We start from the raw sequence: 15,074 nt of genomic DNA on the forward strand, positions 1-15,074 counted from the left end.
AAAGCGAAATGTGGAAGTAGTTTGCTTTGATGTGCGCGAATGACTAGATGATGCAAGCTGGAAGTGAACGTTAAGCAACGTGTGTACACCTCGCCCATGATGAGAGAAGGACCGGTGTCGCGGAAAATGACTGGACCCCTTTCTCACTTCTGTGCCTATCGCGGCATACCGCTCTTCTGACTGGCTCGAAACTGGTGAAATCACCGCGACGACGGGGTCGCGCTTATACCGGCACGACGACTTTCTCACATGCAGGCATTAGACCACGTTCCGGTCATTTAGCGGTACAAAGCGCATGTGGGAAAACGGCTCAAGACACATATCACTCGTGGCTCACATACTCTGGAAGTGTTCCAAGCTACAATATCAAAGAATCAAAGAATGTGGTGTGTAATGCTATAAATGGTAGCGTAGATCAGACGACTGGGAGGCTAAAAGCTGTTTGCAATGTGTTTCTGTCAGTGAGTACAAGTGGTAAATGTGTTCTTGCTTATAGAGTCGAGGGCGAGTGGTGGAGAAAAGGTTGCTCAATCCACTCTTAGAAAGTTACCCAACATGCTGCCTCATTTGCAACCAAGCATAACCTCTCATATTGTGCTACAGCGATTTCAAGCATTTGACAGCACAGCTCTCCCCTGTGACACAGAGGAGACAGCACAGCTCCTGTGACACAGAGGAGACAGCACAGCTCCTGTGACACAGAGGAGACAGCACAGCTCTCCCCTGTGACACAGATGAGACAGCACAGCTCCTGTGACACAGATGAGACAGCACAGCTCTCCCCTGTGACACAGATGAGACAGCACAGCTCTCCCCTGTGACACAGATGAGACAGCACAGCTCTCCCCTGTGACACAGAGGAGACAGCACAGCTCCTGTGACACAGAGGAGACAGCACAGCTCCTGTGACACAGAGGAGACAGCACAGCTCCTGTGACACAGAGGAGACAGCACAGCTCCTGTGACACAGAGGAGACAGCACAGCTCCTGTGACACAGAGGAGACAGCACAACTCTCCCCTGTGACAGAGGAGACAGCACAACTCTCCCCTGTGACAGAGGAGACAGCACAACTCTCCCCTGTGACAGAGGAGACAGCACAGCTCTCCCCTGTGAGAGAGGAGACAGCACAGCTCTCCCCTGTGACACAGAGGAGACAGAACAGCTCTCCCCTGTGTCACAGAGGAGACAGCACAGCTCTCCCCTGTGACACAGAGGAGACAGCACAGCTCTCCCCTGTGACACAGAGGAGACAGCACAACTCTCCCCTGTGACAGAAGAGACAGCACAGCTCTCCCCTGTGACAGAGGAGACAGCACAGCTCTCCCCTGTGACAGAGGAGAAGACAGTACAGCTCCTGTGACACAGAGGAGACAGCACAGCTCTCCCCTGTGACAGAGGAGGAGACAGCACAGCTCCTGTGACACAGAGGAGACAGCACAGCTCTCCCCTGTAACAGAGGAGACAGCACAGCTCTCCCCTGTGACAGAGGAGACAGCACAGCTCTCCCCTGTGACACCGAGGAGACAGCACAGCTCTCCCCTGTGACAGAGGAGAAGACAGTACAGCTCCTGTGACACAGAGGAGAAGGTAACAAGTGAATCACTAACAGGCAGACTTGGAGGACAAGGAGCCATGTCAAGTAGAGAGGACAGTACACATTACAAGCTAGCTGTGATGCGTTATCATGCTTATTTTCCAATTATTTATTAAGAGGAAAGGAAACTGCCTCAAAGATTTGAGTTGGTGGTTATTGTTGTAATCACAATATAATTACTTGATTTTGTGGCAGCCTTTATGAACATTTGGAGTACAAACATTGTTCTCATTATTTTCAGTGAAAACTGCAAGGATGGATCAAATTGTTTCTGCAAACACTTGACGATCTCAAAGTATCTGAGTCCCCATGTTCATGCTGCCCTCCGTCGTGACGTAAAGGGGACTCCTGCCTGCTGCAGCAGGAGAGGAGAGGCTCTAGAGGAGCTGCTGCCAGTAGAGCGATTTTATAACTATGCGCGCGGACAAAGTGTCGATTTTCAACACTCGGCCAAGAAACCCGCACGGAGTAGGCTATAAAAGCTCCAAAAGTGTCTCATTTCCGTGTGACAGTCCCCATGTCTGGCATAATTGATAATTCACACTTTTTTCATTGCTTTTGTGCATGTCGCACAGCTGTTCAATTATATTAGGGCTGCACGATATGAGGAAAAGCTGCGATGTGCGATAACACTGTTCAATATTGCGATGACGATATGACCTGCGATAAATAAATAAATGCTATAAACAAAAATATTAATGGGTAGGGGTGCTCCGATCCGGCTAAGCCACGATCCGATCCGATTCCTATTCCTGGGGTCACGATCCGATTCCAGAAGAAGAATCGATTCTCAATTATGTAGTTTTATATTGCAATAACACACAAAGGTAAATCTAAGACAGAAAATGACAAAGGTATTAATGCTGAACTTCAAATTAAACTTCTGAAGTATTACAGTGAGGGCCTAAATTCATTTTGCAATATGAGTGTGTTAATTTAAGCATACGTATCAGTAAGTGGCACGGGATTCTCAAAGCCTGTGTTGAGGGTCATACGAACAAAAATGCACTCTTGAACCTAAAAAAAATCCAAAACCAACAAGTTAATTATTTACATTTTTACTTTAACACATTCAGTGCCAAGGACGTCTGTGCACGTCCTAAAAAAAAGTAACGTTCAGTGCCAAGGACGTCTGTGGACGTCCTAAAATCATAATTCATATTATTCCATAATTCTGCTGTTTAAGGTCGTACCCAGCCAGTGAGCATGAATCCCTTCAAGGGATCACACGGCGCCACCTTAAACATCGTCACAGGAGCTGCTCCACCCACCTCAGATCCTTTACTTTGTACAGGAGACAGCGGAGAAAGCCGTGGAAACCGATGCATGCTTTCTGCCAGAGCCTATATATTGCTCCGTCTACAGCGAGTGTGGGCTCGGCTGCATCCGCGCTCACAACTGAGCTCTTATGCTTCTATCTATCTCCACACGATTTCCTAGAAAGGCAGCATCCGAAGCCGAACGGGCCAAGCCTTTTCGTTCAGTCGCGTTTGCCAGCGCGCATCATTTCCTTGATGCCCATCAAGGAAATGATGCGCGCAGCAAAGCTGGGATCTGTCCGGGGCAAAAACGAGTCGAGAAAGCAAACTCTGCGTGTGGGAGGAGCCCGCAGCTCAGAGGTGGAGAGGGGGGGGGGGGGGGGGAGAGGGGTGTGTGACACACACAGGCTGCACAGAAACCACACCACACGCCACCACATCAGAAAACACCAGCCAGAGTCCACCCGATCTGTGCTCGAAATTAGAGTGCAAAAGGTATTCATAAAAGGGGCTATAACTTGGAAAGAAAAAAAAAACGACAGAAAACCCATGAAAGTGCACTTTTTTGAGAGGCTGTAATTTCATAATGGAACTGTCTAGAAACAAAATTTCTTCTTTGGAAGAAGCAGGAGTGTTCAATCTTTCATTAAAGTCCAGCCCCGTTAATATAGCCATAATAGAAAAAATTCTATAGCTGTTTTCAACTGAATGGAAGTGAATCTGGCACAGGCTCCAGACAATTTTACTGAAGCGCTGTGGCACTGAATGTGTTAACAGTCATTTCTTACACATGAGATTACTTTTAGCCTTTTAGTCATAACGATTATTAAAAGATATTCCATATTCCAGACTGAAATGTTATAACAGAAGTGGAGTATTGGCCAGAATGACATGAACATTTGGACACTTATTCAGCCGGTATCTTGCATGTTGCGTTCAGGTGCACTGTAAAAAAAATAATAATAATAAATTGCGATAACACTTTTGCGATGTGTTCATCGCGCATTTTCATATCGCGATGACGATGAAAATACGATTAATCGTGCAGCCCTAAATTATATCAGTGCATGCTCTGGGTGCATGTAAACACCAGAACGTATTAAATCACATCCCTTGTAAACAGTTGACCCAAAATCTTCAAAGCGATTGATTTCAATCAGATTGAGGAAAAAGTGTGCATGTCAACACAGCTTAGCTACTGTGTGATGATGATGACCTGCCCACTCTCCTGGCCCTGTCTTGCAGGAGCCTGCCTGGTGGTTGGGGTCGGCTGAGTGCACCAGTGGGTCCAATGTACTCATTGGTCTTAAGAAGACCTTCAATCCATTCAGTCCCTCTCCCTCCTCAGTAGCTGCATTTACATGCACACTTTTTTCCTCAATCTGATTGAAATCAATCGCTTTGAAGATTTCGGGTCAACTGTTGTGTTTACATGGGATGTGATCTGGTGTCTACATGGGATGTGATCTGGTGTCTACATGCGCTGATGCATATATTTAATTATTTAGCCTTTATTTAACCAGGTGAGTCCCATTGAGATCAAAACCTCTTTTTCATAATTGAACAGCTGTGTGACATGACCATGAGACGCAAGCAATTTATTGACACTTTCTTAACGGCCATAAATGCTTTTTCTCGCAGTGAAAAATAAATTCATAGTGTAATTATACCGGTAGGCTGCGTGAGTTAGTCAATATCTTTTAAGAGTTTTTAACAGCCTCACAACACAAGTTGTAATAGCATGGAGGAACCAGTCTGGGAGGAACCAGTCTGGGAGGCCCCAAAACAGCCCTGGTGGAGGGGCCATCTCCCTGAAGGAGCAGTACTGGGAGCCCGGGCCCACAGGTGTGAGCCTACTCAGCCTGGAGGACAGATTACAGACGCTGACTGGATTAAAGCTGCTTACGACACGGCAGCTGCCTCTGCTCTACATCACCTGGATAGATGCAGCTTTTCCCCTAACAAATCCAAATGACCATGACTCGCTGGGAACCTGTGATTATGAAGAAACAGCATCTTAAAACCGGGTTCCCGCACCTTTCTTCCAACGGGCCCAATTGCCTCCTGCATGGAGGCATGAAAGGCACACAGCATTGTTCTGTTCGAGACACAGATCAAGCTTCATTACTGTTTCAACACTGAGGGAGATGATTTATGATGAGAAGTTCAGGCAGAAGCTCACAGAAACAATTAAAATGAGAAAGGCTTGAATTTGTGAACACTTCTCAACTGTGTGGTGTGTTACACGTTAAGTAAAAAAATATATCAAAAGAACTTCAATTTCCATTCTTGCAGAAAGCATATACTGGTAGATTCAAGCACTTGCAATGATTCATGTCTATTTATGTCTATTTTCAAAAACTTTCAAGGCCTTGATCCACCACCCCCTCCCCCTTCAAATTCACAAACTATCAAGGATTTCAAGGACCCATGGGAACCCTGTTGAAATTAGTCGTAAAGGCCACCAGCTGAATTATGGCAAAATTTGGTTGCATCCTAGTAAGGCAACTGTGCTGTGCAGACTTAAATTTTTTCCAATTCTAAACATTCATTTGGCTGGTGAATTTCTGGATAGACCGCTGTGACCAGTTGATAAAAAAAAGGATCCTACCCTGAACATTTTAAGTCCAGAAAGCAAGACGTCGACATGTTCTGACCTACTAAGACTGACTAGAACCATCCTGGCCCGCTGTGGTACAGAGGACAACACGCCTGTCATGAGTCTAACTTACCAGTAGACGTAGTAGGCCATTGCCATGACCACCAACGCCCCACAGGTCCCAGTGAAGATCATCACAGCACTCTGGTTCAACATTTTGGCTCTGAAGATTCCCACCAAATCAGAACCAGAATAAAAGCTCAATCAACGGCCTCTGGAGAGCAGTGGATAGGTCACAGGCTGCCCCGCTCCACAGCCATGATAATCCCAGAGAAGGAAGGAGGGAGATTATGATGATGGCAGCAAGAACACAGCCAGATCCCGCAGGTGGAACTGCCCAATCAGCGCAAGAGTGGATCGTGACCACAGAAGATCCCCGTCACCATACAAAGTGCCAAAGCGGGTGGATTTCCATTATGAGGGAAACCAAAACAGAACCACAGCAAACTTGAGAAGGCCCACTGTAGATTCTCACAAGACTCCACAAACGCACTGGAAGATGGGTGGCTTCTGGTAGGAGGGAGACATACATGGAGGAAGCAGCATCTTACAAGCATTCCCCTCCTCTAATCCACTGGATCAGATTAGTGCTGATTAGCAGGCTACAGGCACCCTGGATATATCACATCTCATTACGATCAACAGAACAAGAAGAGGGCTGGGCTCTCCTGTACAAGAGAGGGAGGAGTTAGAAGAATGACACAGGTACAAGGTGGCAATCCTCACTAGGCCGTTTCGCATAAAACGGGGCAGAATGTTTAATAAAGCTAATAAAGGATAGCTTTACCGCTAATCAACCCACTTTGTATCATTCATTATCTCGGTAATATAAGCACAGGCCCAGTGATTACCTTCTCTCTCCGTTTTCCTCACGGAGAATTCCCATTTCCTCCTCTGGCAAAGCGAGGTTTAATAGTTTACTTGGACAATTCTTAAAGTAGGGATGGGACTATGTCACTATAAGATTGAGGGATATGGGGTTCACGATCCAATACAACCACAACACAACACAACATGATGTTGTAGCCTAATAAATAAGTTCAATGACAACAAAGTCTGCTGTAGTAACGATAAATGAGATGGCTTGTTCATAGGTATGCAGATGACTAGTCGTTTAAATGTTTAAACGCCCACTCCCTCGCTAGTCGGCAAGAGAAATACTAGTCCGTTAAACGAATAATTAAATTATCATCATAAACAATGCGGGCGGGAGCGTTGCGTCTTTACCAGCCAGCAGCCAGAGCTCTGCCACCAGCCACTACTGTAAGCCCCCCTTCTCTATTGCCCGGAGGTAAACAAACCTAGTATGTGTTAGTGCGAGTGGACCATTGGCTGCGTTAGTATTAAATGGAGTAAAAAAAAAAAAAACTTTTTATTTATACAGGGCAGTGTTTCCCCTAGAAAATTTTCAGGCCTGGAGGGATTTCAAAATGTAACCCGACCGCCAACGGTGGGGGCCCTCACTGGCGATGCTAAACCTTTAGCTAACCTGTTCGCATCTATGTTCGCAATGGCATCCCAAGTATCCTCATACTATTATGGGATGCGATGCGAACAGTTGTATTATGGGATGTGCGTTTCCCAGGCAACGACACACGTTGATAAATTTTGGAACAGTGCTGCACGCTGGCACAATGCTCCTAAAAGCAAAATGCTTATTGTTTTGAATGATTTGGCATCTTCTATTACTGTGAACACTGTCAACAACAGTATTGTTGCATTGTAATAATATGCCATAAAGGTTTATTGAAATTTTTGCTTTTCTAAAAGAAAAAAAAAAATGAAGAATGGTAGGGGAAACACTGCAGGGGGAGTCTCACTGAGAGCAATGCTCTCTTTTTCAATAGTGCCCTGTTCACACGCATTCATACCTGGAAGCTGACCAGTACAACCACAATCTGATCTGTTGGCCACTGATCAGCTCGACTAGAGCAGTTGACGTTAAGGGCCTTGCTCAAGGGCACCTCAGTGGTGGTAATGAGCAAGGGGCAAGTTCTGCCTTTTCACTTTCCCCAGCCAGATTGATCCTGCCGGTCTAGAGGATTGAACCGACGACCTTCGGGTCACAAGCTCGCTTCTCTAACTGTTGGGCCAACACTGCACAAAGGAGTCAAGGAACGGAAGGAAGGGAGATGGCATCTCATAAAACCAGCGCAGTGTGGCGCAGTATTTTGATCCAGTAAATGAAAATATGGTTCTATGTAGGCTGTGTCAGATAAAACTGGCATATAATGTTTACCACCATTCAGCACAGGCATGTGGACACCAGGGCCTGATGTTATAGCATTGCTAACGCGCTAGCCAGACAAGCTAACGCATTAGCCGCTTCCACTCCGCTTTGTTGAAGGCAAAGGATTCCAAAAGGTAAATGGACTATATTGAGCCTGAATACACGGCGCTGGGGTGAGTTGTTGATGTTTTCTGATGAGCAATGTTCATAAACAGCGCAAGAGGTTGTGAATATCGATGACTATGATGAACGGATTTAATGCTTTCAAATAGCTCTTGAATACACGCAATATTTTTTGGGACGTTTTAACCTTATAGATTAAATTGCTCTCAATTTTGTCTGTTTTCGGAGTGTTTTCTTACTTATAGACGAGTCGACTAGTCTAAGTTAAACAAAACAGACTAGTCGTCAGGGAAATTAGTCGCCACCTGCATCCCTATTTCTACTTGTCCGTCACAATTTCACAAGATCTTCATCCAAATAATATTATTTTCACTGTATGACATTTTGATGTAAATTTTTTGTTTACATTCTAGCAAGCCAATGTCATTGCTAGAAGGATTTATGGTTCAGAAACACAATTATGAACAATCACACTTTGTCATTGAATTATTTATTACATCATATCATGGTTGATCGTGAAGTGAACCCCACATCATATTGTGGGGTTAGTATATTGCCCCATCACTAACGTTTGGGTTATTAAAACAAGCCAGCGTGGGTTGTCCTGGACTCCTGGTGGCTCAGTGGTCTAGAGCAAAAATAGCATGTCTCTGCGACATCCTGGAGTTGAATCTGGCCCACTAGTCGCATGTCATCTCCCCTCTCTCTCTCCCAGTCTTCCCTGTCTCTGTCCACTGAAACTACCAAATACAAGGCAAAAGAAAAGCATCTTCAAAAAGAAAAAAGAAGGAGAAGAAGAAACTATGTGGCTCATACATGCCAGCAGAGAGACAGAAATAAAACTGTCCAGCCATCGCTGAAGCAAATTGGTCCAAGTCTCTGAGCCTGAGTACAGTCCTAGGGCCTCACCACTGGGCCTAAAAGAAGAGTATGAATGGAGATGAGAATATGTTGTGATGGGTGGACAGTCAAGGTCATTCAGATTCCAAAGCATGAAGAGCTCTGGGTCCTAAACATAGGACTGTTGTACTTGGCTGTGCATGGTTAAGAGCTGGCTGTGCTAGAATGGCCTTGCAGCACTTCTAGCTACACCCCCGCCCCCTCCGTTCCGAGGTTCCCTCCAGACTCCTGGTCGTAGCCGTAGTTATGACCTGGAGACAGCGATGACTGATAAGACTCAAGGATCCAATAGGAGCTTCTTGGTGCCGTCAGCAAAGCAGCGATAGAGGGAGAATAATAGGAGCAGGGGGACGAAGGGGTTAATGGATGTTACCGGCAAGACTGCTTAGGTCTGGAAGCTCCAGTGTCACAAAACATAAACAAGTGGTTAATAATGCTTCCCATAGCTAGATAAGCATGGGATTACTGTGCAAGTTGGCATTGATTTTCTCTGGCGCATATAGGCTTATCTATGCATTGCCTCCCTCATAGTGCTGGAGAGCAACATTTTGACTTGATACGCTGATAAGAGCACAATGGCTGATAGGGGCATGTCATTTCCAGTATGTGGGTTAAACAGACATCTTATTGGACTCCAAAACAGCACAATCAGACATTGTTATATACCTATTAATTAGAATAAAACAAGTACAATTTAAACCGATAACACCTAAGAGTGCTAATGTTGTAGGTGTTTCAATTTGGCCTTTATCAAAACATCATCACAACACATGCATGGCTAAATATGAGTTATGTTGGAATTTTGGGTTAGACCCCAAGTCGTAGTGATGCCACGGTGTGAACATTTTCACACCGAATGATAAGCATGTGACCAGACCGGTATTACCGGTTACACCGGGAAATGTAAACAATAGGATTGTTAGTTCCTACTAGTGCATGTTGTTCCCGGGAACAATAACAGTGAGACACCAGTGGGGTATCCTTAGCAGCTAGACTAGAGCGAACGTTACGTTATATGTATGTTGATAATGATAATACAAGTTTTAAAGTAAGCAAGAGTCTATGCTTTAACCGTCCATTCTGTAGGTTCATAGAGACAAGACGCACGCTGCTGCTGTTTAAAGTACTAACGTTAGCATGGACGCTCACAGTCATACAACACTGGCTGCATCACAACTCATGGCTACATCTGACTCGAGACAACTTTTCAGACGCCCGTGGACTCGTGGAGACACACCTGGAGACTTTTTCTGACATGGGATTAACAATACCAGCAAGCAGCAGTAAGCAGGCAATGACTGAATGCTGGTAAGTCCTCCCTCACGCTAGCATTGATGCTAAGTTAGCATCGACTTTTCGCTGTGGAAAAAATGGGACATTTCCAGAGATGGCCCGCAGTGACAACAGTATGCACACGCATGCAGGCTTAGCTAAGGGTCTTACCTACATGTGTATGAGGAGGGCATCATTTGTGTTCATAAGATGCATAGCGTTAACTCACGTTAGTTGCTGGTCTAACCAGAACAGTGGAGCCACACTGCAGCCGAGAGGGAGCGCTTGTAATTTACACCGGCGCACGCTGAAACTGCAGAGTTTTCCTTTCAATTCTTCCTCCATAAAAACAAAAGGTGTTACCGGTGGGCACGTTATGTAATCGGTGTATCCCCCAACACCGTGTAACACCGGTAACACCTAAAATCGCGGCAAGCCTACCAAGTCGTTTTTTCCCCCCTTTTTTTCTTTAGGACATGCCACCGTTATACCTACTGTACATCCATAAACCCACACAGGAGTGCTGTGAATTATGAAGGGAGACTTAGGCTAAAATAAGATATTTATCCCTGAAGAGAAATTGAACCATTGCACCAGGTGAGAAAGGGACATAAAGTTGCAATAAATAAAGCATATTAACACATTCAGTGCCAGCGACGCCATATGGCGTCATTAGAAATTTACCGTACAGTGCCAGCGACGCCAAATGGCGTCAGTACCTCCAAATTGTTTTTTTGACGGGGGGGGGTCGATCTAAGCTTCTTACGTCGCCTCTAACAATATTGTAGCTATTGGAGGTCGATAACCTATTTTACAAACCCATTAGGTGGCGACAGCACTCTCCTGATCAGAGAAAAAGGAGCCAAACACACAGAAATAGTCACTGGGGAAAATGAGGAAATCGCATCGCATCCGTCCGTATGCATCGACGTGCCTCCATAAACGAGCACAACGCCAGCTGTGCCCCCAGCAGCAGCATCCGCTGTCACAACTGAGCACCTCCATGTACGCTGCAACAGCACATTCACATAATCAGCCTTATTATTCCGAACTGGAAGCATGCCAGCCCGTGACAAACACACGCGGAACCAAAAAGCTGAATGTCGCACACCATTCACTGTGTGTGCGCAGCAAACTCAGCAGAGACTGAGAGCCACCAGACACATAAGACACACCCAGGAGGCGTGTGCAGTTGAGGGGGGGGGGGGGGGGGGAGCACGGAGAGCAGCAGAGCAGCATACACTTCACCCAGACAGACCCAGACATCAGAAAATTAGCTTCAGAGTCAGTGATGTGCTTGAAATGTTTAATTTCACAAAAGGCTCATTATCTCAGCTCGTAGAAAAAAAGGGATGTTTTTGCTTCAATCAAGCTATCTTCTCCGGCTCATAACTAAAGAACGGAAAATGGGATCAATAAACTTTTTTTTGCAGGTGATAGAAGAGAGTCTCATCGTTATTTGTGCGTGTTCAGTGTTTACATAGTAATTATTAAAAAAATTATATGACTGTTTTAAAATGCATTGCGGCCTATGTGGCACAGCAAGCAACCTTTTGCCCAAGGGCCGTGGCACTGAAAGTGTTAAAGAAGGATAGTGTGTTAATCATGCCAACAAAAACATAGAAGATTTACATGCATATATATAGGACGAATCAGTGTGACGTCACTGCCACCCAGAAATGCGGAACCCTGCGGCAGTTAACTAGTATGAGTTGTGCCAAACAAATGTTAATATCTCAAAAACTATACATCATATCGCTTATATTTTGACATTCTGAGTGAGAGCAGAATTAGCTCAAGAGTTTGATGTATAAATATATGCATGTCGTGTTAAAGTTGTGTGAACTGTCGTAGTTTTTAAAATGTAAACAGTCGGCCGGCTAGAGTCAGACACTCAAGCCTCCCAAAGCTCACGCTCCATAGGGTACCATTGCCGTTGCCACCCAGTGACGCGGTTTGTTTACCAAAATGCTGCTCGGCTGATCCCTCGTATAGACAATACAGAGGCATACTGTATTATGCATGCAAGGTGTGCACATGTGTATTGTGTTAGCTATACACATCAATTTTAACAAAGAAATGGAAATTACATTACAATTACTCTGTGACCATGCCAGATTGCCAGTGATAACAGTGTACTGAGGCCAAGACAATATTTCGTGCCATCGATACTCCCTACATCCCTGCTTTCTAAACACTCCCAAGGGCAACACAGTTGTTCATTGTGCAAGCCTGGCCCACAACCCCCTCCTCCAGTCACCCCTACAGGATAATGGGATTAATGAGCCTAGAACCCAAAGTCCCAGTCCCGGGGCGGGGACTGAGACCCCCACCAGAATTGTCTTTGCACTGCAGTTTACACAAGTTCTGTTGCATTCAGACATACATTTCATGACACCAGTCATTTGGCTCTATAATAGCATGGGAACTAAATTAATCAGGAAATACGTTTCCATTTGATATTAATTTTCCTCTGCATCTCTAATTCCACACAGTTCGGCATGATGCCCATTGCCCAAGACTCAAGCCCGGACTAGCTGTGTGGAATAGATCTCAGCACTACCAACGAGCAACTGCCTTTTGCACAAAAAGATTAACAGATCATCATTATCAGCACTGATGAACATCAGACCATCAAGTATTTGGTAACCAAATCTGACTGGAATGTCCACGGTACTTGCCTGTTAGGCTGCTTTGTTAGCTAAAACTCACGTCTAAAGTTAGCCTTGGCTTAAAGAACAGCAGACTTGAGTGAACTCAATTGAACTCCAGTAACCTCTGTGTGGTACGACAAGGTACGTCAAGTCAGCGCCAAAAGGCGCACATGACGACATGACGTGCAGCCAGGGACATATAGCTTCTAGGCTAAAATGGCTTTGCCATCTGCTGTAATGTTAGCTAATGCTACTTGGATAACTAACAGTCGTCAGTTGCACAACTCCACAAATCATGATAATGCATAACTGGACCCTGCTCGTGGCAGTGCAGTGGTGGCGCACCAACTAGCCAGTGTTCCCGTTGACGTTAGCTAGCGACTGCTCTCATCATTTGACAGACATGGCTTGACTTTGGCCGGTGTTCGTTAAGCTAACGTTAGCTCCTAGTGAACGCAAAGTTGCAAATAGCGATATAAGCACATACAACTGAGAAAGGACAATGAACACACCCGTCAAACTACTGCTGGTAAACTAGCTAACGTCAGCTGTACAGCAGCCAGAAGCTGGTGTCAATGGACAAACTGAATAGCACAAGGACAGGGCGAGCTGCTGAACATTAGCCTAAAACGCTGTATAACAGTTAGCCAACGTTAACCGTTCATTTATTTCAGTTATGTTCAGCTAGTTAGACATTGTCATTGTCATTGTTAGTTGGCGTTAGTAAGTTTCCAGAGTACGGTATCTGTAATTTAGCACTAGCAGTTGGCCTGGCTTGCTGCTAACGTTATGCTATGCTAATTATAGCCCCGACTAGCTTAGCTGACAGCACTTTGGGCTTACCTGAAAATAGTCCACTTGGGAGTCTGACGAGTCCCTTGATCTTTTGTACTTTGTTAGATGCCTTCCGACACTACGAAACTCCTCTGGAGACAGTCTTCTTAGTTTGACAGTTTGCTGAAACGCAAGAATGACTCGGTAAGCTTAACGGTTTGCAAGAGTGCTTTTGTTTTCTGGGTTAAAGCCTCACACATGCCCTCAAAGACCATCAGAAGGAGAGATGCTCTAACATCCGGCCCGGACCTCGTTCATCCACACGCACACACAACAATCCAACATCAGCCTGGAAAGACTAGTTGGGCATCAAAGCAGGAAGCAGGGATGTGATGGAGATCAAAACATAAACTCACGTTAACTCAATTCACCCAGAACAGAACGGGGCCGTTTGACTGGCTGGTGGGTGGAGACTTCAGGAGACCCTCGAATCACGTGAATCCAACATTTTGGAGATAATCCCCCACCCCAGGATGGCTAGTAGGAATCATTGAGATTAAAAAAAATATATATATATATTAAATTCCAATCTTAATTTCATTTGTTAATTTATTCTTGTTTAGATTTCTTTAGGCCTATCAGTTTTTGAGAAATAGACTAAAGAACTGTATAGAATAGGCATTAGAGATGCCATTTCAAAGCATGTGTATTTAACACTGTTTCATTTGTTTATTCATGTAATGTAGGCTACATGTTTTAATGTTGAAACGGTGAAATAAATAATTTGGCTATAAGAGCTTAATTTAAAAAAGAAATTGATATCTGCTGCCTGTCTCATTATTCAGACAAATCCATTATTCAATAGCCTAACATTGGAAATTAAACTCTTGCACAGTCTCTCATTGATCTTGTAGAGCCCCCTTTGCCTATCCAAAAAAAGGTCACTACGGTTGCTATAAAGTAGGCTATGTTAGACGCGTGCAAAAATGAGGAAATGTCCAATGTTTCAAAACAAAGTGATTTATTTACTCACAGTCCGTATGTTCCAATAACAAACAAAACGTATAGCAATTCCTTTGTGATAAGTCTAAGTCCAATCATAGACAAACATAAAATGCAGGTTAATTCATTCGATCATAGACGCACGGTCAAAAACTTGTTTGCTTCTCCCAAAATAGCAACAGCTGTACCAGGTAATGGGTTGATTATATCACCTTGGCTGCTTTGCCCAAATTGACAGCGGCACTGCTCCCCCAAGTGGTGGGAGGAAAACCAAAATAAAAGAACAGCAAAAAATGGCTCTTACACACCGGCCCCTAATTGGTGCTGGCAGAAGACAAACCAATTCTTAATAAATTATAGAAGGAGCCATTATATTAGAAACAAACAAACAAAAATCTGTTTTAAATAGTCCATTTTATGAGAACTTCTTATAATCCATAACCAGTGTTTCTTTGGCTTAGAGACATGGATGAGTTCCATTGTTATTCTTCAGATGCTTCACAAAGAAGACAAATCTTTGTCACTGGTCTTTCAATTATGCTGGTCTTGGTTTGGAGACGAACAGAACGTACCAGTCCTTGCTTATCAGGAAACGTCTGAAGTAT

At 44.6% G+C, this 15,074-nt stretch overlaps 1 protein-coding gene across 2 annotated transcripts in view; it reads right to left on the reverse strand.

Annotated features, from left to right (window-relative positions):
• Nucleotides 1–14,552, reverse strand: part of LOC310780836 (1-acyl-sn-glycerol-3-phosphate acyltransferase gamma-like) — a 50,723-nt gene extending 36,171 nt beyond the window's left edge. Inside the window, exons 1-3 of one of the 2 annotated variants that reach the window (XM_083641342.1) lie at nucleotides 14,501–14,552; nucleotides 13,884–14,004; nucleotides 13,537–13,650 (exon numbers count right to left, since the gene is read on the reverse strand). The gene's annotated coding sequence lies outside the window, so the exon portion shown is untranslated. Of the gene's footprint in view, nucleotides 1–13,536; nucleotides 13,763–13,883; nucleotides 14,005–14,500 lie in introns of those variants that run through there. The other variant, XM_083641341.1, reaches the window with a different exon arrangement.
• Between the last annotated feature and the right edge of the window lie 522 nt (nucleotides 14,553–15,074).

Source organism: Poromitra crassiceps (genome assembly GCF_964638095.1).
Source record: "Poromitra crassiceps genome assembly, chromosome: 8".
NCBI classification, from domain to species: domain Eukaryota; kingdom Metazoa; phylum Chordata; class Actinopteri; order Beryciformes; family Melamphaidae; genus Poromitra; species Poromitra crassiceps.